General features: G+C 46.4%; 1 long non-coding RNA gene across 5 annotated transcripts in view; it reads left to right on the top strand.

The window, feature by feature from the left end:
* The window catches only part of LOC116811491 (uncharacterized), a 60,642-nt gene extending 39,778 nt beyond the window's left edge, over nt 1-20,864 (top strand). For 3 of the 5 annotated variants that reach the window (XR_009212101.1, XR_009212098.1, XR_009212100.1), the window contains one exon: nt 14,079-14,422. This is a non-coding gene — a long non-coding RNA (uncharacterized LOC116811491). Of the gene's footprint in view, nt 1-8,174; nt 8,241-14,078; nt 14,423-17,987 lie in introns of those variants that run through there. The other 2 variants (XR_009212099.1, XR_004370476.2) reach the window with 2 other exon arrangements.
* The last annotated feature ends 5,677 nt before the right edge of the window (nt 20,865-26,541 follow it).

The raw sequence follows: 26,541 nt of genomic DNA, 5'->3' as shown, positions 1-26,541 counted from the left end.
TGGTTAGATGAGTGGATGAGTAGATGAATGGATGGGTGGATGGATGGATGGATGGATAGATGGATAGGTAGATAAGTAGATGATTGGATGGATGGATGCATGAATAAATAGGTTCATGGATGGGTGGATGAGCAGATAGATGGATGGATGGATGTGGGTGGCTGGCTAGATATGTAGATAGATGCAAAGGTGAATGCAAAGAGAAGGATAGATTTGTGAGGATGAAAGTGAGAATTTTTCTCCTTAGGTCATCAGGGGAAAATGAAATCCTTACCCACGGAGACATCTTTCATTTGAGTCAGGCGGAGGCTCTCTTTTTCTCTCTCCTGGTGACCAGGACAAAGAGAAATGCAGGTGTAGAGAGCTCCGATCAGGGAGCCTTGCCTGCCTCTTGTCCTGGGTGACCTTTACCAAATCCTCTCCTGTGTTGGGTCTCCCTAACCTTGATTTTCAAATGGTGGGTTCAGGCCTTTGCCTTTTCTGTGTCTGTGGTTCTCTGTCATCCACCAAATCTCCCAGGGAGCCCCTTCCTGCCTCCCCTCTGTCCCTTTGGCCCCCACTCCAGACCCCAGATTGGGTTCAGGATTCCTCTGTAGAAGTCATTGATGGGAGTCCACACCCTGAAAATGCCTTTAGTCTTCATTCCAGCCTCTCCTCTCTGCCAAGTGAGCTGCCCGTGCCGGCAGCAGTCACTTCCTCACACAGGGATGCTTGTTTCAGCACACTGAGTAGGCGCCGTCTCCTGAGTGGGAATTGGCTTGGCATAGGTGACCGTATGACATTGTTTCAAAAAGTCATTCAAATTCTTTGTCTTGTACATCCTGTCTGGAAGCACGTGTATACATTCCCGCCTCCCCACTGGGCACGCTCTTACCCTTGCCCTGCCATTCTGGTGCTAGGAGCTGTCTGTGCTGTCCACTGGGTGGACAGAGACGCCTTCCCCATGAAAAGAGGAATCAGGGTGTTCATCTATCTCTTAGAAGCCAGGCATTTGGCACCGGGGCTCATGAACAGCTGATTTTTGAAGTGGTCCCAGGGGAAGCTGAGTTGGTGACTGATAAGAGGAAGGTCTGGGCTGGGTGCGGGGTCTCACGCCTGTAATCCCAGCACTTTTGGAGGCCGAGGCAGGTAGATCAGTCAGGAGATTGAGACCATCCTGGCCAACATGGTGAAACCCCGTCTCTACTAAAAATACAAAAATTAGCTGACCATGGTGGCGCACGCCTGTAATCCCAGGTACTCGGGAGGCTGAGGCAGGAGATTCGCTTGAACCCGGGAGGTGGAGGTTGCAGTGAGCCAAGATCATGCCACTGCACTCCAGCCTGGGCGACAGAGTGAGACTGCGTCTCAAACAAAACACACACACACACACAAAAAAAAAAAAAAAAAAGAAAAAAAGAAAGGAAGAAGGAAGAAGAAGAAGAAGATCTGAAGAATTGGGATACTGAGGCATCATCTTCCTTGCCCAATGGATTTGCAGTTTCATACCCTGGATCTCCTGAAGCTTTGGGGTTTCTTTTTCTCATTTTTTTTTCTTTTGAGACGGAGTCTTTTTTCTTTATAAATTATCCAGTCTTAGTTGTTTCTTTATAGCAATGTGAGAACAAACTAATGATGCTGGTCTCCTCAAGGAGACTCCTGCCATACCCCCTCCCTCATCTTCTTTCTCTCTCTGTTTTTGTTTTGAGATGAAGCCTAACTCTCTCACCCAGGCTGGAGTGCAGTGGTGCGATCTTGGCGCACTGCCACCTCTGCCTCCTGGGTTCATGCCATTCTACTGCCTCAGCCTCCCGAGTAGCTGGGATTATAGGCGCTTGCCACCACGCCCAGCTAATTTTTGTATTTTTAGTAGAGATGGGGTTTCACCATGTTGGCCACGCTGGTCTCGAACTCCTGACTTCAAGCGATCTACCTGCCTCAGCCTCCCAAAGTGCTGGGGTGACAGGCATGAGCCACTGCACCTGGCTGGGGATCCTTTTTCATCTCTGGTGGATGACAAGGTGTTATTTTCCTCCTACTGGTCCAGGGGACAACAGAGGGAGAAAGAGACTCCAGTGTTTGGGGGTCCGTGTGTGTGTTCTTTTCCCCCCGTAGTGCCCGCTGTGGGAGGTCACATAATGCAGATGGATAACGATGGCACAGATATATCCTGGCTGTTGGCCTCTCCTACTTTACTTCATTTGTGATGGATGCACCACCCATTGAGTTGATTATAAAAGGCTGATAAAGCTGGGTGCAGTGGCTCACATCTGTAATCCCAGCACTTTGGGAGGCCAAGGCAGGCGGATCACCTGAGGTCTGGAGTTCGAGACCAGCCTGACCAACATGGAGAAACCCCATCTCTACTAAAAATACAAAATTAGCTGGGCATGGTGGTGCATGCCTGTAATCCCAGCTACTTGGGAGGCTGAGACAGGAGAATCGCTTGAACCAGGGAGGCAGAGGTTGTGGTGAGCTGAGATCGCACCATTGCACTCCAGCCTGGGCAACAAGAGGGAAACTCCATCTCAAAAAATAAATAAATAAAATAAATGAATAAATAAATAAAAGGCTGACAATAAGCAAATTGCTAACTATGGGGTCTGTGACTATGGACTCTTTCTTGTGTTCAGAATAGCTTTTCTGCAGAGTTAACTGTGCAAACCCAGGACAGCAGGTTCTGTATGTGCCCTTCAAGTGGTTTAGATTGCAGATTACCAAGATAGAAAAATCTGTTTGCCTGCCTGTCCGCAGTTCTGTATTTTCAGTTCTTAATATGGGACTACAAATAAGACAACCTGAGCCTTTGTTTCCCACACCCCTGAATGCACAGAACCAGAGTTCTGAACGATGTTTTTGTTCATTTGTTTGCTTTTGAGATGGAGTTTCGCTCTTGTCGCCCAGGCTGGGTGCAATGGTGCCATCTTGGCTCATTGCAACCTCCGCCTCCAAGGTTCAAGTGATTCTCCCACCACAGCCTCCCGAGTAGCTGGGATTACAGGCACGTGACACCACACTCGGGTAATTTTTTGTATTTTTAGTAGACACAGGGTTTCATGTGTTGGCCAGGGTAGTCTTGAACTCCTGACCTCAGGTGATCCACCCATGTGGCCTCCCAGAGTTGTTGGGATTATAGGTGTGAGCCACCGTGCCACGCCTGAGCAGTGTTTAAATCCTCAAAGCATCACTGGAATTCTGATAATTGTTTTTACAAAGAAGGAAAGGAATCATTATTGGCAAGGATGTGGAGACATTAGAATTCTCCTACTTTGCTGGTGGAAAGTTAAAATGGTGTAGCCATTAAACACAGAATTACCAAGTGATACAGCAATCCTACTTCTACCTAATACCTAAAGATACTGAAAACAGATGTGCAAACAGAAATGTGTACACAAATGTATGTAGCAATATCCAAAATGCCAAAAGGTGAAAACAATCCGATGTCCATCTAATACTAAATGGATAAACCCCATGTGTTCCATCCATACAATGGAATATTATTCAGCCATGAAAAGGAATGAAATAGTCACATGCTACAACGTGAATGAACCTTGAAGACATTATGCTAAGTGCAGAAAGAGAGACACAAAAGGTCACGTATTGTAGGAGTCACTTTATATAAAATGTCCAGAATAGTTAAAGCCATCAAGACAGAAATTGAATTCGTGGTTGCTTAGGGCTGGGGGGCGGAAATGAAGAGTGATTACCTGATAGATACGAAGTTTCCTTTTGCAGTGATGACAGGTTCTGGAACTAGATAGCGGTGATGGCGGCATAACACTGTGAATGTACTAAATGAGCCTGAATTGTTCACTTAAAAATGGTAAAAACAGGCCGGGCGCGGTGCCTCACGCCTGTAATCCCAGCACTTTGGGAGGCCGAGGCAGGCGGATTATGAGGTCAGGAGTTCGAGACCAGTCTGGCCAACATGGTGAAACACCGTCTCTACTAAAAATACAAAAACTTTTTTTTTTTTGTGGCACATGCCTGTATTTTTCTGGTGGCACATGCCTGTTTTGCTAGCTACTCAGAAGGCTGAGGCAGAAGAATCGCTTGAACCCGGGAGGCGAAGGTTGCAGTGAGCCGAGATCGCGCCACTGCACTCCAGCCTGGGTGACAGAATGAGACTCCATTTCGGAAAAAAAAAAAAAAAAAAGTGAAAACAGGCTGGGTGCAGTGGCTCACACCTGTAATCTCAACTCTTTGCAAGGCCAAGGTGGGAGGATTGCTTGATCCTAGGAGTTCAAGACCAGAGTGGGCAACACAGTGAGATCCAGTCTCTACCAAAAAATTTTTAAAAATAAGCTGGGCATGGTGGCATGTGCCTGTAGTCCCGTCTCCTCTGGAGGCTGAGGTGGGAGGATCACTTGAGCCCAGGAAGTCAAGGCTGTAATGAGAGATGTTTCTGTCACTGCACTGCAGCCTGGGTGACAGGGAGACCCTCATCTCTAAAACAAATAAATACATATATACACAAATGAAAAGGTTAAATGATGAAGTTAATGTTATGGGTATTCTTCCACAACAACATCCTTCCCCACAGAAATCTCAGTGGAGAAGACAGGAGTGTGGCACACCAACATGCTTCTGGAGCCCCACAAAGCTGTCCCTTTAATTGGTAGCACGCCTGGTAAAGGCTGTTTGCTTAGTGGACGTTGACCTCTGACCTTGTCCTCCACCTGCTGGCCCAGCGACTCCTGCTATCTTCATTTTGTCCAGTTCACCTCTCAGTCTCCAGAGCTGTAGAACCATCTATAGGTTCTTGCTTCGCCCTTTTCCTGTAGAAGCATCTCCTGGGAATCACCCCTGACCAAAAGCCCCAGGCACCTCTCCAAGACCCCCTCCAGAAGCCTAAACACCCCTTAACATTCATTGCCTTTGGTCCTACCCAAAGTCAACAAGTTCCAAACTTGTCAGAAACCCGGAGAGGTCTCAGCCCCGAATCAATAGCAGCCGTTGTCAGCTCCTCCCAGCTCAAAGTCCCCCAGAGATCGGTTCCCTGCTCTGAGTCAGGAATGAGAGACTGAAAAGCACGGGGATCTGGTGCTTTTTCTTCTTAGGGATCTGGTGCTTTTTCTTCATAAGCTTACTCCCTCTCCCCGCTAAAAAACTTACCAACTGAAAGACCACTGATTGGATGGGTCAACCAACCTCAACCACCAGATGTCTTTGAGATGGGGAGCCAGCCCCCTAAAGCTGAGTCTCTGTGTGTGGCTTCCAAATACCTGGTCCCCTGGGTGCAGACAGAAGAGAGGACGCAGAGGCTGGACATCTCCCAGAGGAGGGGGAGACTGGCTGGGCACCAAATAATCTTGCTTCCGTCTCTGATGTCATAAGAACATGAACAGACTTGGAGATGCTGATTGAAAGGAAATGTCACCTGAAGGAGACATTGATTCCAGAGCCATTAGTTCCTAACCTCCTACCATACTCTCTGTATGGTGGAAGATGCCAGAACATTCTCAGAGCTTGAGAAAAAAGAGGAATTGAGAGAAGGGATGGGGGTCAAGAGATAGAGAAGGGGAGGAGGAATGTGAGAGAAGGGAGGGACAGAGGAGAAGTGAGGAAGGATAACTTAGAAGCTCAGGTCTAACTTCACTCCACTCCCCTTAGGACCCCCCCACTCTAACTGTTGTTTCTGAGAGTTCCTGGGGGCCACCGATAAACAATGAGGTTAAATGTAAATGGAAGGGCAGGACTCTGTTGAAGTCTGCAGAAGGTACCCTGTTGGCTGCATAGTCACCAGCTCTCATGACCCAAAGAGGAGAGTGAGCAGGTGACTGGATCATCAGTGAGGGTAAATCTGGAAGACAGAATTGGGGCCAGGTGCAGTGGCTCACAACTGTAACCCCAGCACCTTTGGAGGCCAAGGTAGAAGGAGCAGTTGAACCTCAAGAGTTTGAGACCAGCCTGGGCAACATAGCCAGACCTGTCTCTACAAATAATTTTTAAAAATTAATTGAAGGATTTCTAAAGATTACTTGAGTGGTTCATGTCTCCTGGAGTCAGAACCCAGGGAGGATTTTTGCTGAAATACCAAAGGCACAGGGAGCATGAATAGAGATGTTCAGACAGAAATTAAGTTTGAAGAAATAGATTTTGGCAGAGAGGCATGTGGCCACAGACAAGAACTCATCATGCATTCATTCTTTCACTCACTCAACAAAAATTAAATGGACTCCCTCTAATGGCATTTCCCTCTCTTGACAAGAGGGATACATCAGAGAGAGACAGGCTGAAGGAATGTAGTGTTGATACTGGACCTGGGAGCTTTCCACAGGCACTGGGCTCTCCTGTGCTCTTCTTCGCATCCCAGTCTCTACGATGTTGACTGTGTTCGTGGGTATCACATCGCTGCTGAGATACCAGAAAGAATATGCATGAACCACAGTGACAAATGTCATTCATAATCCTTTTCAGCACAGAATAGCCTACAGAAATGTCTTCTGTGTACCTTCCCCTGGAATAGTTTGTGATTCTGATGCAACTGGAGACAAAACATCTCTTACCCATGGCCTCTCTTGAATCAATTTTATCTCCAATCTGCCTTTTCACGGGCACTCTAACAAGAAAGCAAACAAGGAAAGTTCAGCTGGTCTAGCAGTTCTGAGACAGCAAATTATCTCACTGTTGATGTGGACAAAGAGCCTCTTGCAGAAAGGCTGTACTTAACTCTGAGAGTCTGGGTCCCAGCTCTTTTTTTTTTTTTTTTTTACTCAGGTGTAAATCTGAAAGAATCTGGGTCCCAGCTGAGCTGGGAGAGGTGTAAAACCACAGAGGCATGCCTCCACTCAGAACGCATCATTATCGTGCTTTTATATGGAAGGCACAGCCGTTCACTCATTGTCTGATAGACGTTTCCATTGAGCGTTGGATCTCTTCAAATCAAGTGTCTGCAAATATGATGGTTTTTGTACTGACGCTGAGGATGAATCCAATCGGAAAGATACAGAGAAACATCACATTGCACCCCAGAGACATATGCAATTATTACTGATTAAAAATATAATGAAAATTAGGAGGCAGTGGCAGGCGGATCATAAGGTCAGGAGTTTGAGACCAGCCTGGCCAATATGGTGAAACCCCATCTCTACTAAAAATACAAAAAGTAGCCAGGCGTGGTGGCATGCACCTGTAGTCCCAGCTACTCGGGAGGCTGAGGCAGGAGAATAACTTGAACCTGGGAGGTGGAGGTTGCAGTGAGCCGAGATGGCGCCACGGCATTCCAGCCTGGGTGACAGAGCAACACTCCGTCTCAATAATAATAATAATAATAATGAAAAATAAATAAAAGGAGCAAGGGAAACCAAAAGTAAGCATATAGAGGAGCAGTTTCACATGCAATTTCATTTTAATTATTTCTGCTTTAAGTTTGTTATTTAAATGGTATCTCAAATGAACAAGGCTGGCCACTCGTTCCCTCGTCTGTTACCCTATCGTTGGAGGTTTTGTTCTTTGCCTTGGTATATGTTGAGAGAACCCAGACGTCTGTGAGTAAAATTCCAGGGCTCCGTCAGCTCAGATGGGACCAAGTCTGCATCTCTGCGTTCACTCACTTGTAACTGCAATTCAGCATTGCCTGTAGATTTCTCACCAACCATTATCACAAATACTTTCCTGTCACTGTACACGAGTTGCAGATGAAATATCCTTTATGCTCATGACCACTTCGGCGTTAACTGTGCTCCTTGGACCTGCCTCAAAATATTTTAATCTTACGAATATCTAATGCGTTACTGTGTTTCCATTACACTGAATAAAACAATGACTTAGCAGTTGCCCGAGTGAAGGGAACCACTTCCAGCAGGTGGGACTAATCATTCAGGGTTTTCAAAAGTTCTCTGTGTAGTTGGATTTTAAGCTCCAGAGTTAATCTGATAGAACTTGCTCATCTGGTTTTAAGAAGTGTGGTTAGTGGGGATCTCTTGACTGTAGAATTCGTTTTAAAACACCACATTTGCTTCTGACAGTGGGTAAATTTTACCTTGGGCAGAATTGTATGGCCTTGATGGTAGTTAGTGTAAATTAGTATGAATTAACTTGGGCATATGTGAAAATTAGTATGGCAGAAATTAATGAAGGCATATGTGAAATTTTGCAATTATTTTCTATATTCACCTAAAATGGAATTGCACTGGAAATATAGTATGCTGCTTTTGTGATTTCTACATATCTCTGTTTTTTTCTCATATCAGATTCTACTTTACCCCTCAGTGACAGTCATTTCACACTCCTCTCTGTCTCAATGTCTGAGGCACCCTGGGACCATCCTGGCTGGAAAGCATAGGGACATTGCTGGCCTGAGCTGAAGTGCTGATTCAAATAAATTGAAAGCTGAATTGCCTTAGGAAGAGCTACTTTACCCAGGAACAAATATGGAGAGGAACTCCTTGAAACTGTGTTCTCAAGTAGACCACTTTTGAGAAATTATACATTTATCATAACATCTCAAGTCCTGCTCTGCATAGAATGAGCCATTATTATCCAGAAAAGTTCTCCATTCCCTGCGATTCATAAGGAAATGCAGGCCTAACCAGAAAACAGGAACTGCGACAACCTTGCGTCAGACACATCCAATCTCTCTATTCACAGTTGCATTCTCTCTCTCTCTTTTTTTTTCTTGTTTACAAAGCCCATCACCCATAACTCGGAAAAAAAAAACAAAAACAAAACAGATGAGCACATTGTTGAGCTCGCTTCTGAGAAAGCTTCTCATTGCGAGTGCCGGGATTCCACATTTCTCAAGCACCTTCGCTCCTCCAGAAAGCGTCTCTCTAGTTTCGTGGTGATACGAGAGAGAAATGGCAATTGTCTATATTATCAGGATGGCCCATTGTTCTCTGTGGATCTCAATCAATGTGGATATCAGCCATGATCAAGCTCTTTCTTTTCTTTCTCTCTCCTTCCTTCCTTCCTCCTTCCCCTTCCCCTCCCCTCCCCCTTTCCCTTGTTTCTTGCTTCATTTCTTTCTTCCTTCCCTTCCCTCCTCTCTTCTCTTCCCTTTCTCCCCTTCCCCCTCTCCTTTCCCCTCCCCTCCCCTTCCCCTCCCCTGCCCCCTCCCCTTCCCTCCACTTCCCCCTCCACTCCCGTCCCCCTTCCCTTTTCTTTTCCCTTCTTTTCTTTTCTTGAGACAGGACCTCACTCTGTTGCCCAGCCTGGAGTACAGTGAAGTGATCATGGCTCACTGCAGCTTCGACCTCCTGGGCTCAAGCCATGCTCTCTCCTCAGCCTCCTGAGTAGCTGGGACTACACACACACACCCCCATGCCTGCCTAATTTTTTAAATTTTTATATTTTTTGGAGACAGGGTTTCATGCAGGTTTTCATGCCCAAGCTGGAGTGCAGTGGTACAGTCTCTTGGCTCACTGCAATCTCTGCCTCCTGGGCTAAAGCGATATTCCTACCTTGGCCTCCTAAGTAGCTGCAGCCACAGGCACTAGCCACCACATTCGGCTATTTTTTTATTTTTTATTTTTTAAAGACACAAGGTTTCACCATGTTGTCCAGGTTGGTCTCGAACTCCTGAGCTCAAGCGATACACCCGCCTTAGCCTCCCAAAGTGCTGGGATCACAGCCTGGTTAATGTTTAAATGTTTCCTGGAGATGGGGCTTCACTATGTAGCGCAGGCTGGTCTTGAACTCCTGGGCTCAAGTGATCCTCCCACCTCAGCCTCCTAAAGTGCTGGGATGACAGACATGCACCCCCACACTCAGAGATATTATTTTCTTTTCTTTCTTTTTTTTTTGCTTTTTTTAAATTTTTTTGAGAGGGGTCTTGCTTTTCTTCCCCAGGCTTGAGTGCAATGGCTCGATCTCAGCTCACTGCAACCTCCACCACCCGGGATCAAACAAGTCTCCTGCCTCTGCCTCCCAAGTAGCTGGGATTACAGGCATTCGCCACCACGCCCAGCTAATTTTTGTATTTTTTAGTAGAGACGGGGTTTCATTATGTTACCCAGGCTGGTCTCGAACTCCTGACCTCAGGTGATCCGCCCGCCTCGGCCTCCCAAAGTGCTGGGATTACAGGCGTGAGTCACCGCGCCTGGCTGACCATGCCTTTACACAAACGTCCCAGACCCTGGGGATGACAGCAGACCAGAGGGTGATTGAACTATGCAGAGTCCCAGCCTCACCTCCCAAATCCCTTCATTACCCCTACCTTAAACAAACACCCCGTAGAAATACCCACTAGGGCCAGACGCATTATGTGAGGCTCTTCATTTTTTATTCTTTTTTTTTTTTTTTGAGATGGAGTCTCACTCTGTTGCCCAGGCTGGAGTGCAGTGGCGTGATCTTGGCTCACTGCAACCTCTGTCCCCCCGGATTCAAGCGATTCTCCTGCCTCAGTCTCCTGAGTAGGTGTGATTACAGGTGTGCACCACCATGCCTGGCTAATTTTTGTATTTCTAGTAGAGACGGGATTTCGCCATATTGGCCAGGCTGGTCTCGAACTCCTGACCTCAGGTGATCCACCTGCCTCGGCCTCCCAAAGTGCTGGGATTAACAGGTATGAGCCACCACGCCTGGCTGACCATGTTTTCATACAAGCGTCCCAGACCCTGGATATGACAGCAGACCAGAGAGTGATTGAACTATGCAGAGTTCCAGCCCCACCTCCCAAATCCCTTCTCTCTCTTTTGCCCACCTACTACCCCCACCTTAAACAAACACCCTGTATCAATACCCACTAGGGCCAGACGCATTATTTGAGGGTCTTCATTATATTCTGAGACATCAATAGACTATATGTGTTGGCAGAATAATTGACTTTGCAATTTACATTGGTGGTATAGGAGGGACAGATCCTGCTTCTCGGAAACCTTCATGATTTGCACATGTGCCTGCATCCTCCTTTGCAGGTGTGGTGTTTGGGAAGGAGCAGTGAGCCACAGGGGGATGGGAGCCCAAGGTGTGGCCCTGCAGGGAGGGTCCAATGGCCCATGAGTGTGGGTGATTCAAGAGTGTCAGAGCGGCTGGGCACGGTGGCTCACTCCTGTAATCTCAGCACTTTGGGAGGCCAAGGCGGGCAGATTACCTGAGGTCGGGAGTTGGAGACCAGCCTGGCCAAGGTGGTGAAACCCGTCTCAACTGAAAATACAAAAATTAGCTAAGTGTGGTGGCAGGTGCCTGTAATCCCAGCTACTTGGGAGGCTGAGGCAGGGAAGTACTTGAACCCGGGAGGTGGAGGTTGCAGTGAGCCAAGATCATGCCACTGCACTCCAGCCTGGGCAACAGGGTGAGACTCCATCTCAAAAAAAAAAAAAAAAAAAGAACATCTGTCATTTGCAACAACACGGGTGAATGTGAAGGATATTGTGTTCAGTGAAATAAGCCAGGCACAGAAAGACAAGTACCACATGATCTCATTCCTATGGAAAAGTCTAGAAACCTTGATCTCACAGAAGCAGAGAGCACAGTGGTGATTACCAGGGGATGGGCATGGGTGGGGCGTGGGAAGATGTTGGTCAGAGTATTACAGGCCACTAGACAGGCATGGGCGGGCAGGAGAGGGCTTTTCTCCCACCCACCAGCAATGCCAGGTGATGGTTCAGCGATGATCGCATTGCCTCTCTAAAAAATGATAAATTGGCGGCTGGGCACGGTGGCACACACCTGTAATCCCAGCACTTTGGAAGGCCAAGGCAGGTGGATCACGAGGTCAGGAGTTCAAGACCAGCCTGGCCAAGATGGTGAAACCCCATCTCTACTAAAAATACAAAATTAGCCAGGCATGATGGTGCATGCCTGTAATCCCAGCTACTCGGGAGGCTGAGGCAGGAGAATTGCTTGAAACCGCGAGGCGGAGGTTGTTGCAGTGAGCTGAGATCGTGCCACTGCACTCCAGCCTGGGCAATAGAGTGAGACTCAGTGTCAAAAAAAAAAAAAAAAAAAAAAAAGATAACTTGGCAGCCCGTGGCAGGGAGAGACCATTTCCTGATGTTCCACACCTGTCACACTCAATTGTTCATTGAGTGCAAGTGCCGTGGAGACACAACTTCCTAAGCATGCACATTAGGAGAAAACATGACGGAATATGACCTTCTGAGGTTACTCCACTGGAAACAGGAAGAGGGGCACGCTACAGCTTCCTAAACCTCATGCTCACCTCCCAAGCATAAGGAGGGCCCTGTGCATGCGGGCAGCTCACCCTAGGGGAAGAATCATGGGAAAGGGATACAAGATGCTTGAAGTGGACCAGCCTATAAGGTCCTATAAAGTTAAGCACCACACTTGTTCTTCAGGGCGCCTGCTTGGGTCTCTTTCAAGTGTACTTCCGTTCTTTTCTGTTCTAAAGCTTTTAAAATAAAATTCCACTCGGCTAGGCGCAGTGGCTCATGCCTGTAATCCCAGCACTTTGGGAGGCTGAGGTGGGTGGATCAGAAGGTGAGAAGTTCGAGACCAGCCTAGCCAATACGGTGAAACCCCGTCTCTACTAAAAATACAAAAATTAGCCGTGCATGGTGGTGCACACCTGTAATCCCAGCTACTTGGGAGATAGAGGCAGGAGAATCGCTTGAACCCGGGAGGTGGAGGTTGCAATGAGCCGAGATCACACTGCTGCACTCCAGCCTGGGCGGCAAGAGTGAAACTCTGTCTCAAAACAAAAACAAAAACCTTCCACACCTGCTCTGAAACTTGCCTGGGTCTCTCTCTCTCTGCCTTATGGCCCTCATTCAAATTCTTTCGTCTGAGGAGGCAAGAATTCCCGTGGCTGCAGGCCTGTATGGATTCACCACTGGTAACTCAAGATACCTTCCACCGCATTATAATAAAAGGACAGAACATTTCAGTTAGACCTAAGGAATAAATTCAAGAGATACATTGCACAATGTGGTGATTGTAGTTAATATCAATGTACTGCATACTTGAAAACCACTAAGACAGTAGATTTTAACTGTTTTCACCACATTAAAAAAATAAGTATGGGCTGGGAATGGTGGCTCACGCCTGTAATCCCAGCACTTTGGGAGGGCGAGGGGGGTGGATCACGAGGACAGGAGATTGAGACCATCCTGGCTAACACAGTGGAACCCCATCTCTACTAAAAATACAAAAATTTAGCCAGGCGTGGTGGCAGGCACCTATAGTCCCAGCTACTTGGGAGGCTGAGGCAGGAGAATTGCTTGAACCCAGGAGGCAGAGGTTGCAGTGAACCAAGATTACACCACTGCACTCCAGCCTGGGTGACAGAGCCAGACTCCGTCTAAAAAAAAAAAGTATGTATGGTAATATGTTAATTAGTTTTAGTTACCCATCCCATAATGGATACATATTTCAGTATATGAATGGAACATCATGTTGTATATCAGAAGCATATCGAATTTTTATTTGTCAATGACAAAAAGAAAATAGTCCTCCTCATTGTGACTGGCTAGGCTAAACACACATACACTATTTTTATTTCTGCAGTTACTCTTCTATTTCTGTGCTATGTCTTAAAATTACCCATTGCAAATGGCATGTAGCTTTGAAAATATAAACTTGCCACCTGATCTAAAACTTTTCAGTTCTGTCGTAGTTTTTTTTTTTTTTTTTTTTTGAGATGGAGTCTCGTTCCGTTGCCCAGGCTGGAGTGCAGTGATGCGATCTTGGCTTACTGCAACCTCTGCCTCCTGGGTTCAAGCAATTCTCCTGCCTCAGCCTCCCGAGTAGCTGGGAGTACAGGTGCATGCTGCCACGCCCGGCTAATTTTTTGTATTTTTGTAGAGACAGGGTTTCACCGTTGTTGCCCAGGCTAGTCTTGAACTCCGCCCACCTCAGCCTCCCAAAGTGCTAGGATTACAGGCGTGAGCCACCGCGCCCAGCCTCTGTCATAGTTTTTGAAACACCCACACCACAACAGTAATCCTTACTCAACTTCAGCTCCTCATCTTTTGTCTAAGCCAAGTTTAGCCGAAGAAAACATCTGCTGAGAAAGTAAAAACAAAAACATCTGCCAAAGGCAAGAACCCAGTGGGAAGCCCCCTGAGCCCAGTGGCCTGCAGAGTCTGTTCTAGTGACAAAGCAGGCAGCTGGAAGAGAACAGGGCTGCGAGACAGCGTGGGTGGGTTTTATCTGCTGCTTTTGTAAATTCATTGCATGATGCGTCTGTTTTTCAGAGGTCCCAAAACAAAGAAACAAAGCCCCACAGAGTTCACCCAGAGGGAAAGCCTTCATTGGATCAGGCTATAGGAGAAGGACTCTCCCCTGAGGAAGATAAATACTTACTTTGGCGCCGTGTTTAGAGAAAAAGGAAGAACGATGGCCTTCCCGTAGAAACATTTACTTATTTCGCGATTTGAAAATGGACTTTTATGTTTTAGGAATTATGTGGACGGGATGTTTTCTTAGGTGATAGGAGTTGAAATTGCAGAGGGGAGCAGGTGCCATGTGCCGGCAATGGCCGGCCTGCCTGCCTGCCTGCCTTCCTTCCTTCCTTCTTCCTTCCTTCCTTCCTTCCTTCCTTCCTTCCTTCCTTCCTTCTTCCTTCCTTCCTTCCTCCCTTCCTCCATTCCTCCTTCACCCCCCTCTGTTTCTTCCTTCTTTCTCTCTGTGTTCGTTCGTTCGTTCTTTCTCTCTCTCTTTCTTTCTCTCTTCTTTCTTTTTCTGTTTCTTTTTCTCTTTCTTTCTCTCTCTCTCTCTCTTTCATTTTGTTTGTTTTAATGAGTGAGAGTAGAGAGAAAGAAAAGCACTGTTTTTATTTTTTGTCTACCTTTATTGTAAGGAGAGAGTGAGGATACCATGCCACACATGCACGGTTCTGAGCAGAGGGCTGCACCCTGCTTAGTTCTAAAGACACCTAGATTTTATCCCGAAAGCCACTGCGAGGCCCACATTTTGAAACACTCAGCCTCTCAGAAGAGGATAGAATGGGTTGCCAGTGTAATAGGGAGAGAAATCGAACATAGCTGACTCCATCTTGCTTCTGACTCCTCAAGCTAACTGCTTTTAGGCACTTCTGCACACGGGCCAAGTTAATCATGGAAAGAACTTAGATTACAGTTTAACTGGAAAGCAAGGATGATAAGAGTTCCTTTCCAAAACTAACCTCTGAGGAGATAAGAAGGGCGTGCACACAAGTAACAATGTTATGTTGAAGATTTGTAGGAGCACTGTGACCTGAGCAAGGACAAAGAAGTTTTGCAATCTCCTTGGGCCCCTGCTGATGCCCAAGTGTCTGTGGTCACCAGCCACCCCCCTCACCTCAGTCTCCTCCTTGTTCTCCTTCCCAATGTACAAAGAAGCCTGAGATTCATGCCTTTAAAGATGGTTCGTTAGGACATGGGTCCAGTATCTTCCTGACTTGCTGGCTCTCCAAATAAAGATGCTTTTCTTGCTCTAACTTTTTGTCTCTTGAATGATTGGCTGTTATGCAGTGAGCCTCAGGAACTTTGGACTCCACAGCACCAGGACAGCTCTCAGGACTCCCAGTCTCTATTGGGTGCAGGAATCACTGGGGAGTCTGGCTGAAATGCAGACTCTGATTGAGGAGGCCTGGGACACGAGGCCTGAGATTCTGCATCTCCAGTAAGCACCAAGGGGAGGTTGATGCTGCTGATCCAGGGACCACACCTTGGAGAGCAATGCTGAGAAGCTGCTGGAAGAGCCCAGGCTGATGAGGATCTGAACATGGTCCATAGCAGGGAGGTTGGGGAAAATGAGATAAAAATGTTAAAAATGGCAGTTACCTTCCTGGAGAAGAAGTGGCTTTTCCATTCCTTATTAGGCCCATGTATTTGGAACTAGCCCCCAGTGGTTGCCTTCCTGTTATATACCTGCAGTTACCATGTTCTTGTTAAGGAAGAATTGCAAATGCAAAAAAAAAAAAAAAAAAAAGAGGAAGTTGATCATGTTTGGTTGCTTTTGGTCATGTTTGGTCATCACAATAAGTAGATAAAATCTGAAATTTCCCCCTGACTTTGCAAAATGTTTTCTTCCAAGGAGAGCAATAGACATGTGTCAGGCTTATTGGATTCCTTTGGTTCCCGAACAGCTTGCCATGAGGTATGAAGGACACATGATCTTTTATGTAATTGGTGAGACCCAATGTCTTCCAGGTGTTGGGTGTCTCATCCCAGTGTGAGGATTTTTTTTTTATTATTTTTTTGAGATGGAGTCTTGCTCTGTTGCCCTGACTAGAGTGCAATGGTGCAATCTTGGCTCACTGCAACCTCCACCTCTCAGGTTCAAGTGATTTTCCTGTCTCAGCCTCCTGAGTAGCTGGGATTACAGGTGCGTGCCACCACACTCAGCTAATTTTTTATATTTTAGTAGAGACGGGATTTCACCGTGTTGCCCAGGCTGGTCTTGAACTCCTGAGCTCAGGCAATCCACGCCCCTCGGCCTCCCAAAGTGCTGGGATTACAGGCATGAGCCATCGCGCCTGGCCGAGGGCGGATATCTATTTAAAACTTAATTTCCCTTTAGAAAAGATAATTTAACCTAGATGTTGGTTCTTAATTTGTCTTGAGCAAAAGTTGTCTTTGCTAATATGAATTTTTAAAGTCATCAATTGGTTCAAACAGTTTTGTGTGATTCACCTTAAATGTTTTCAGCAGAGGGAGTAGCAAGAAAGAAAAGGTAAATTTTTTTTTTTTTTTTGAGATGGAGTCTCGCTCTGTCGCCCAGGCTGGAGTGCCACAGTGGTGCAACCTCGTCTCACTGCAACCTCTGCCTCCCAGGTTCAGGCGATTCCCCTGGCTCAGCCTCTCAAGTAGCTGGGACTATAGGCGCCCGCCACCACACCGGCTAATTTTTTGTATTTTTAGTAGAGATGGGGTTTCACTGTGTTAGCCAGGATGGTCTCGATCTCCTGATCTCGTGATCCACCCACCTTGGCCTCCCAAAGTGCTGGGATTACAGGCATGAGCCACCACGCCCGGCCCAGAAAAGGTAATTTTAAAGGCAAAGAAACGAGATGACTTGAGTAACGGTATTCCCCATGCATGGTTATTAACCAATGTTTCCTGACTGCCTACCTGTCAAAAACATTGAACAGGTAGAATGTGTGGTCCCAGGAGGTGACAAACTTCCTATTTTAAATGAAATATTAAAAAACAGATTAGATGTCCAAGTCAAAGGGGTGATAAGGAATTTCATGGGAGTTCAATGATCTTTTTAAAAAAAAATGATTGTAAGCCTATTAGGAAGTAGCATATAAAGTTTGCTATGGTCTGAATGTTGATATCTCCCCAAAATTTCTATGTTGATATCCTCACCTCCAAGGTGATGGTGTTCGGACATGGGGCCTTTGGGAGGTGATGAGGTCGTGAAGGTGGGGCCTCATGGATGGGATCAGTGCCCTTATAAAAGGGGCCCCAGAGAGCCCCCTCGCCCCTTCCACCATGTGAGGACACAGCCAGAAGGTGCCATCTAGGAACCAGGAAGTGGGTCCCCACCAGACACTGAATCTGCCATGTCTTTGCCTTGGACCTGCAGCCTCCAGGACTGTGAGCAGTAAACTCTCCAGCGTTGTTAGAGGGCTTGCTCCTTGATCATCACTATAAACTGAATGCTTGTTTTACCCCTAAATTTCTGTGCCGCAAAGTGATGGTGCTAGGAGGTGGGGTCTTTAGAAGGTGATGTGATCATGAGGGTGGAGCCTCATGAAGGGGATCAGTGCCCTTATAAAAGAGACCCCAGGGGCTGGGTGTGGTGGCTCACACCTGTAATCCCCAGCACTTTGGGAGGCCCAGGCAGGTGGTCACTAGAGATCAGGAGTTTGAGACCAGCCTGGCCAACATGGCAAAACCCATTCTCTACTAAAAATAGAAAAATTAGCCAGGCATGGTGGCGGGCACTGGTAGTCCCAGCTACTTTGGAGGCTAAGGCAGGAGAATTGCTTGAACCCGGGAGGCAGAGGTTGCAGTGAGCTGAGATCGCACCATTGCACTCCAGCCTGGGCGACAAGAGTGAGACTCCGTCTCAAAAAAAAAAAAGTAAATAAATAAAAAAGAATATCAACTCAGACTTGCTTTGCTGGAACGTATATTAGAATGTGTCTCATACCTCTTGTATCCATTTCCCAGGGCTGCTGTAGAAGCCGTCACACACCGGGTGGCTTACAACTGGGATTCATTCTGTCGCAGTTTTGGAAGCAGAAGTCTGAAATCAAGGTCTGGGCAGGGTGGGTTCCTTCTGGAGGCTCTAGTGGTGGATCCGTTCCTTACTGCAGCCCCAAGGCTATTCCCATGGCCTCGGGGCTTCCCATACAGTGCACAGGACGGCCTCACCTCAGAGAGTGATCCAGACTCGAATGTCCACAGTGCTGAGGCTGAGAAACCCTGTCTTCGCTTCAAACGCACACATACACTCTTTCTCTGTTTCGCTCTCTCTCTCTTTCTCTCTGTCTCATATATTGATCTAGCTGTCTGTCTGTTTCTCCGTAGGTATCTACCTATATCCATCTGTCTATCTGTCATCTACTTCTTTTTCTTTTTCGTTAGAGACAAGGTCTTGCCCTTTTGCCCTGGCCAGACTGCCGTGGTGTGATCATAGCTCACTGCAGCATCCAATTCCTGGGCTCAAGCAATCCTCCTACCTCAGCCTCCCAAGTAGTTGTGCTATAGGTGTGCACCACCATTTCCTGCTACTTTTAAAATTTTTTGTAGAGATGGGTCTTGCCATGTTGTCCAGGCTAGTTTCAAATTCCTGGGCTCAAGCAATTCATTGGCCTTGGCCTCCCAATATGCTGGGATTACAGGTCTGAGCCATAGCACTTGGCCTCTCATGTATTTGTATCTCTATCTATCTCTATCATCTATGTATCCATCCATCTATCCATATCTATCTATATATCTACCCATGTCTATCTATATATCTATCTGCCTATGCATTTGTCTATCTATATCTATCATCTATATATCCATTCATCCATCTATATTATATATCCATATCTATAATCTATATATCTATATCTATATATCTAACTACCTATTCTTTCTATCGATATATCTGTCCATTCATCCATTTATCAATATCTACACTATGTATCTATCCATGTCTATGTATCTACCTATCTTTCCATTCATCTCTATCTGTCTGTCTGTCTGTCTGTCTGTCTGTCTGTCTATCTATCTGTCTATCTATCTATCTGTCTACCTACCCACCTGTCTGCCTATTCATCCATGTAACTACCTCTATCCATCATTTATCCATGAATCTAATTCTTCCTATCAATATATCCATACATGTATCTATATCTATTTAGCAATCATCTCTCCATGTATCTATTTGGATCTCTTTATCAATCCATGTATCAATATTTACCTATCTATGCATTCATGTATCTATATCCATTTATCCATGTATCTCTATGTATCTCTACATTTAATATACATTTGCACTTCTTACATATGCTATGTCTCAAACACGTGCACGCTCACATATGCATGTGTGTCTGAGTGTATACACACACACAAACACATACACACACATTTTAGTGAAGGGGCACCCTGACTTGATTTGTACATATCTCAGTGGTGACAGTCATCAGCAAGAAGCGGCCCCAGGACCTGGGCTGATTGCACCCTTCTCAGGCCCGAGCCTGAGTCCCAAGCATCGCTGTGGAGGCTCACAGAAGAGCCCACCCAGCCAAGGCCACCCCTGGGACCTCTCCTCACTGGAGGAGCCTCATGTCTTTGGCTTCCATGTCTCTTCAAACGGCATAATAAACACCCACACTCCTGGCGTGGCCTTGGGATATAAAATTAGAGCCAGATTAAGCATGCTTGCTGGCCCTGTGGTGACCACTAAAAATGAGGTGTTTTCCACTTCCCATCATTTCCATGCAGTGGTATTTAAAAAGGAAATGGTTTCCATTGCAAAACATTTTCTGTGACTTTTGGCTGCAATATTTTGCTTCTTATGCTTTTTTTCTCATATTTTCCTTCCCCTGCGTGTATTTTCTTTACATTAAATTTTTCTTTACATTAAAAATATTCCTTTTTTTTTCTGAGATGCAGTCTCGCTCTGCCACCCAGGCTGGAATACAGTGGTGCAATCTCAGCTCACTGCAACCTCCGCCTCTGGGTTGAAGTGATTCTCTTGCCTCAGTCTCCCGAGTAGCTGGAATTACAGGCATGCACCACCATGCCCAGATAATTTTTGTATTTTAAGTAGAGACAGGGTTTCATCATGTTGGCCAGGCTTGTCTTGAACTCCTGACCTCAAGTGATCTGCCTGCCTCGGCCTCCCAAATTGCTGGGATTACAGGCGTGAGCCACCGTGCCCAGCCCTGCAGTGGCATCTAAAAAGGAAATGGTTTCCATCGCAAAACATTTTCTGTGACTTTTGGCTGCAATATTTTGCTTCTTATGCTCTTTTTTTTTCCCATACTTTTCCTCCCCTGACTACATTTTCTTTAAATTTTTTCTGTACATTAAAAATATTCTTTATATGTTAAGTATAAAGAATATTTCAAACACTCTTCTGTAAATTAAACAAAAAAGAGGCTGAATTTTGCAACAGTGACATGCAGTACAACAGCATCTCCGCAGACAGACGAGAAGGAAAGTGATCTCTCCCAACAGAAAATGCTGACAGTAAGAAATTAAGCCCCATGTTTTCACGTGAAAACTCCCAGTTCAAAACCGTACAAACATTGAAATGTCATGTGAAGAAAATTGTCTGCCAAATTCATCTCTGTATTTTATTTGCTCTTCTTGAGGATAATTTGGAATACAATCAGTCCTCTGCCAGAATAATGTTTTATTTCTGTATTTATCTATTCTTACTCCATTTATTCCAAAAAGCATATGAGAAGGCTTTCAGACAAAATGGCTTTAATTTGACTTTTAAAGCAGAACAGCAACATTCTAGGAATCAGAGGCAGAAGTCAATGCCTTTTATAGTTACCTATTTTCAAGAGTTGAATTTTCCTGGCACAGCAGTACTAGAAGATAGAACCCCAGTTGAATGGGCTTTTCGTTCTTAGTCCTATGACTTTTTTTTTTTTTTTTTTTTTTGAGATGGAGTCTTGCTCTGTCGCCCAGGCTGGAATGCAGTGGCATGATCTCGGCTCACTGCAGCCTCCACCTCCCGGGTTCAAGCGGTTCTCATGCCTCAGCCTCCCGAGTAGCTGGGATTACAGGCCCGTGCCACCACGCCTGGCTAATTTTTGTATTTTTAGTAGAGACAGGGTTTCACCATATTGGCCAGGCTGGTCTCAAACTCTTGCCCTTGTGATCCACCTGCCTCGGCCTCCCAAAGTGCTGGGATTACAGGTGTAAGCCACTGCACCCAGCCCTGTCCTGTGACTTTCAAGGAGGGACAGCCCTTGACATGTAATTTTTGTGCTTAATCTATATCCCTGGACTATAGTCCTCTTCACCCTTCGATGTCCACTTTCTCCCCTGGGAGTTGGTTTTTAGAGACTATATCAGAGGGACTCAGCCCTGTGAGTTTGTAAATAGTGTTGGCCAATCTAGGGGACTGAAATTTGACAGTAAAACTTGTATCGGGGTGAACCGTGGCCCTTCCAAACTCCTGTCTCCCAGGGACTTCAGAATGAGACCTTATGTGGAAATAGGGTCTTTGCAGATGGATTTGTTAAGATGAATGAGAGTGAGCCCTAAATCCAATGACAGGCATCCTTCTAAGAGACGGAAGAAGAGACACAGACGGAGACACAGAGAAGGTCATGTGGAGATGGAGGCAGAGGCTGACATAAGATGGCCACAAGGCCAGGAACTCCTGGAGCCACAAGGGGCTGGGAGAGGCAAAAAGGAGCCTCTGCTAGAGCCTCTGGAAGCAACTGGATACAACGGCAGTGGGCTGTACAGTGGTCCTCCTAAAAGATATGTCCATGTCTTCATCCCCAGAAGCTGCGAATGAGAACTTACTTGGAAAAGGCGTCTTTGCAGATGTAACTGAGTTAAGAATCTCAAGATGAAGGCCGGGTGTGGTGGCTCACGCCTGTAATCCCAGCGCTTTGGGAGGCCGAGGCGGGTGGATCACCTGAGGTCAGGAGTTCGAGACCAGCCTAGCCAACATGGCAAAACACTGTCTCTACTAAAAATACAAAAATCAGCTGGGCATGGTGGCAGGCGCCTCTAGTCCCGGCTGCTTGGGAGGCTGAGGAAGGAGAATCGCTTGAACCCGGGAGGAGGAGGTTGCTTTGAGCTGAGATCACATCACTGCTCTCCAGCCTCGGCAACAGAGCGAGACTCCATCTGAAAACAATAACAACTACAGCAACCAATCAAGATGAGATCATCATGGCATAGGGTGGACCCTCCACTCAACGACAGGTATCTTTGTAACAGACAGAAGAGGAGACACAGATGCAGAGAAGGCCATGTGGAGACGGAGGCAGAGACTGGAGTGATGCGGCCACACGCCCAGGGACGCCCGGAGCCCCCAGGAGCTAGGAGGGGCAGGAGGGATTTTCCTGGAGGGAGCTCATGTCTGTGTCCCAATATCTGCTTCTTATAAGGCCACTAATCATATCAGATTAGGACCTACCATAATGATCTCATTTTATATTAATCACCTTTTTAAAGACCATATCTCCAAACACAGTGACACCCTGCAGTCCTGGGAGTTAGGGCATCAACTGATACATTTAGAGGACAGAATTCAGCTCACAACAGTCTTTGCAGTTGAGGTCACTAGGGTGGGCCCTGATTTAGTGACTGCTGTATTTATAACAAGAGGAGATGAAGACAGACACAGAGGAGGCCAGGTGGAGATGGAGGCAGAGACTGGAGTGATGCGCCCACAAGCCCAGGGACGCCTGGAGCCCCTAGGAGCTGGGAGGGGCGGGAAGGATCCTCCCCTAGGGCCTCCAGAGGAAGCACAGCCCTGCCCACCCCTTGATCTCAGACTGCTGCTCTCCAGAACTGGGAGAGAATAAATTCCTGTTGTTGTTTTGTTTTGTGTTTGAGACAGAGTCTTGCTCTGTTGTTCTGGCTGCAGTACAGTGGTGCTATCTCGGCTCACTGCAACCTCTGCCTCCTGGGTTCAAGTGATCCTCCTGCCTCAGCCTCCCAAGTAGCTGGGATTACAGATGCGCACTACCACACCGGCTAATTTTTGTTTTTTTAGTAGAGACGGGTTTTGTCATGTTGGCCAGGCTGCTCTCAAACTCCTGACCTCAGGTGATCTGCCCACCTCGGTCTCCCAAAGGGCTGGGATAACAGGTGTGAGCCACCATGCCCGATCAGTTCCTGTTGTTCTATACCACTGTTTGTGGTCATTTGTTATGCCACTCCCAGGAATCTCATTCATATCCTCTAGTCTCCTCGGAGCCCCTCAGGCGGCAGCACACCCCTCCCAGCGGCTGCACCACCTGATTACGAGCCCAGGCTCTGCATGTCACCCCAGCCCAGCTCTCTGTGGCCCCAAGGCCCAGCACAGAAGCTGCTGACCGTGGCCTCCTCACCCCTGAATGGCCCGTCCCACCACTGCCTGCCTGGACGCGGATTGATAGAATCCTGCCCTCCCTGTCATCTCGGTGATCCATTCTCCTTCCCAGGGCTCTGTTCCTTCCTGCCTTTGCTCACACATTCCCTGGTGCGTGACAGATTTTTTTTTTTTTATTTCAATTGTTTTGGGGGTAGAGGTGGTTTTTGGTTCCATGGATAAATTCTTTAGTGGTGATTTTTGAGATTTTAGTGCACCTGTCACCTGAACAATGTACACTGTATCCAATATGTAGTTGTTGTTGTTGTTTGTTTGTCTGTTTTTTGAAATGGAATCTCGCTCTGTCACCCAGGCTGGAGTGCCATGACGTGATCTCAGCTTACTGCAACCTCCACCTCCCAGGTTCTAGCAATTCTCCTGGTTCAGCCTCCCAAGTAGCTGGGACTACAGGCGCATGCCACCATGCCCAGCTAATTTTTGTATTTTTAGTAGAGATGAGGTTTCACCGTGTTGGCCAGGATGGTCTCAAAAACTCCTGACTTCAGGTGATCTGCCTGTCTCGGCCTCCCAAAGTGCTGGGATTACAGGCATGAGCCACCACGCCCAGCCCGAATATGTAGTCTTTTATCTTCACCCACCTTCCACCCTTACCCCCAAGTCCCCAAGTTCCACAATATTATTCTTGTGCATTTGCATTCTCATAGCTTAGCTCCTCCTTACAGATGAGAACATACGATATTTGGTTTTCCATTCCTGAGTTACTTCACTTAGAATAATGGCCTACAGGGCCAAGCGCGGTGGCTCACACCTGTAATCCTTGCACTTTGGGAGGCCGAGGCGGGTGGATCACCTGAGGTCGGGAGTTTGAGACCAGCCTGACCAACATGGAGAAACCCCGTCTCTACTAGAAATACAAAAAAATTAACTGGGCGTCATGGCGCATGCCTGTAATCCCAGCTACTCGGGAGGCTGAGGCAGGAGAATCGCTTGAACCTAGGAGGCAGAGGTTGCAGTAAGCCAAAATTGCACCATTGCACTCCAGCCTGGGCAACAAGAGCAAAACTCCATCTCAAAAAAAAAAAAAAAAAAAGGATAATGGCCTGCAGCTTCATCCAAGTTGCTGCAAAAGACATTATTTCATTCCTTTTTATGTCTGAGTAGTATTCCATGGTGTATATATACCACATTTTGTTTATGCACGCATTGGTTGATGGGCACTTAAATTTGCTTCCCTAGCTTTGCAGTTGTGGATTGTGCTGCTATAAATGTGTGTGCAAGTGCCTTTTTCCTATAATGACTTTTTTCCCCCACTGGGTAAATACCCAGTAGTGAGACAGCTCCCCCGAATGGTAGTTCTACTGTTAGTTCTGCAAGGAATCTCCACGCTGTTTTTCATAGTGGTTGTGCTAGTTTACATTCCCGCCAGCAGTGAAAAAGTGTTCCGTAGGATGGTTTTGATGGGGCCATTTTACGTCTACCCTGGTTTGTTTGGCCCAATAAACAAACCAGAACTAATTCCTGAAAGTAACCCAAGGGAATCTAAATTGTTCTTCCTTCTCATGAATTCCTGGAACTATCACACAGCTTTTTTTTTTTTTTGAGATGGAGTCTTGCTCTGTCACCCAGGCTGGAGTGCAATGGTGCGATCTCGGCTCACTGCAACCTCCCAGGCACCCACCACCACATCTGGCAAATTTTTGTATTTTTAGTAGAGACAGGGTTTCACCATGTTGGCCAGTCTGGTCTCGAACTCATGACCTCAGGTGATCCACCCACCTTGGCCACCCAAAGTGCTGGGATTACAGGCATGAGCCATCGCGCCCGGCCCCTAGCACAGCTTTTTATTACTGTGTGTGCATGGAGCAACAAGACCCTTCAGCATTGACCTGCAGGCACTCCTTCAGCCCTCAAGTTGGAAGACGTTGCAACATGACCCTGTGAAACAATTGCTAGGTATCTCTCCCAGAATCCAGCACAGAGCTGACCATTCCATAAATAGTTCTGGATTGGCTGATAAATATTCCTCTGTAATGCTTTGTGTATATTGGAGTTAATGAAGATGTGTTGACTTAAAGCTATTAAACTTGTGACAACCGATCGATGTCTGTAGTCTTGTTATTAGAAGTGCACCAGTGTTGGTGACCTGGCTCTGATATTGCACCCCAATCCTAATAGAAAATGAAGCTGGGTTAAGGGCAAATGAAACTCTAGGTGGGGGTCTTGTGTACTTGCATCTTCCTTAGACTCTTTAATTACCTCAAAAGGAAATTTAAAGAAAAAATATAAAATTACAATTTGTAAACATTATGCAGAAAACTAATGGTACATTTTACCATGTCTTGTTATATTTCAAAATCTAAATTTGCTTGGGCGTCATGAAATAATCCTGTCTGGAACCGAAAACTTTCCCATCTTTATTTTTTATTTATTTATTTTTGAGATGGAGTCTCACTCTGTCAGCTGGGCTGGAGTGCAGTGGCACGATCTCGGCTCACTGCAACCTCCGCCTCCCAGGTTCAAGCGATTCTTCTGCCTCAGCCTCCCAAGTAGCTGGGATTACAGGCGCCCGCCAGCACGCCCAGCTAATTTTTGTATTTTTAGTAGAGATGGGGTTTCACCATGTTGGCCAGGCTGGTCTCGAACTCCCGACCTCAAATGACCCACCTGTCTTGGCCTCCCAAAGTGCTGGGATTATAGGTGTGAGCCACGGCCCCCAGCCCCATGTTTATCTTTGAAGTTGACTTAACATCATTCCCTGTTAAGGAGAAGTAGTTTTATTACATTGAGTAACAAATCTATCTGCTTCTTTGAAATCAGGGTTAAGCATTAACTAGAACCCATGATGGGGTTAAAGTGATGGATGCATAAACACACACACACACACATACACAGACATGCATGCACACCTGCACACACATCAATTAAAATTCGGTTCGTTGATTTGCCGGTGACGAGAACCTGCGAACAGAATATGCAGGTGTCCTGATCTGACCCTGGAAGAGAGAGAAAGGTTCAAAGATGAGCTGTTTTAATTTCAAGATGTGAATCAACTGCCTTGGATTCATTTCCTTGTTTTTTGTTTTTTTTTAAATATTATGGATGTCAATGACTCCTCATAAGATGATGAGGAGAGATAGATGGTATAAAGTGTATTATAAATGTGATGGTTCTTACTGCTCATTTAAGGTTCTAGTGCAATAGAATATTAGGGATGTCAAT

The sequence above is a fragment of the Hylobates moloch genome, unplaced genomic scaffold, assembly GCF_009828535.3.
Source record: "Hylobates moloch isolate HMO894 unplaced genomic scaffold, HMol_V3 SCAFFOLD_46, whole genome shotgun sequence".
Lineage (NCBI taxonomy): Eukaryota > Metazoa > Chordata > Mammalia > Primates > Hylobatidae > Hylobates > Hylobates moloch.
The sequence above is the reverse complement of the archived record's forward strand: the minus strand, read 5'-3'. Positions and strand labels throughout refer to the sequence as shown.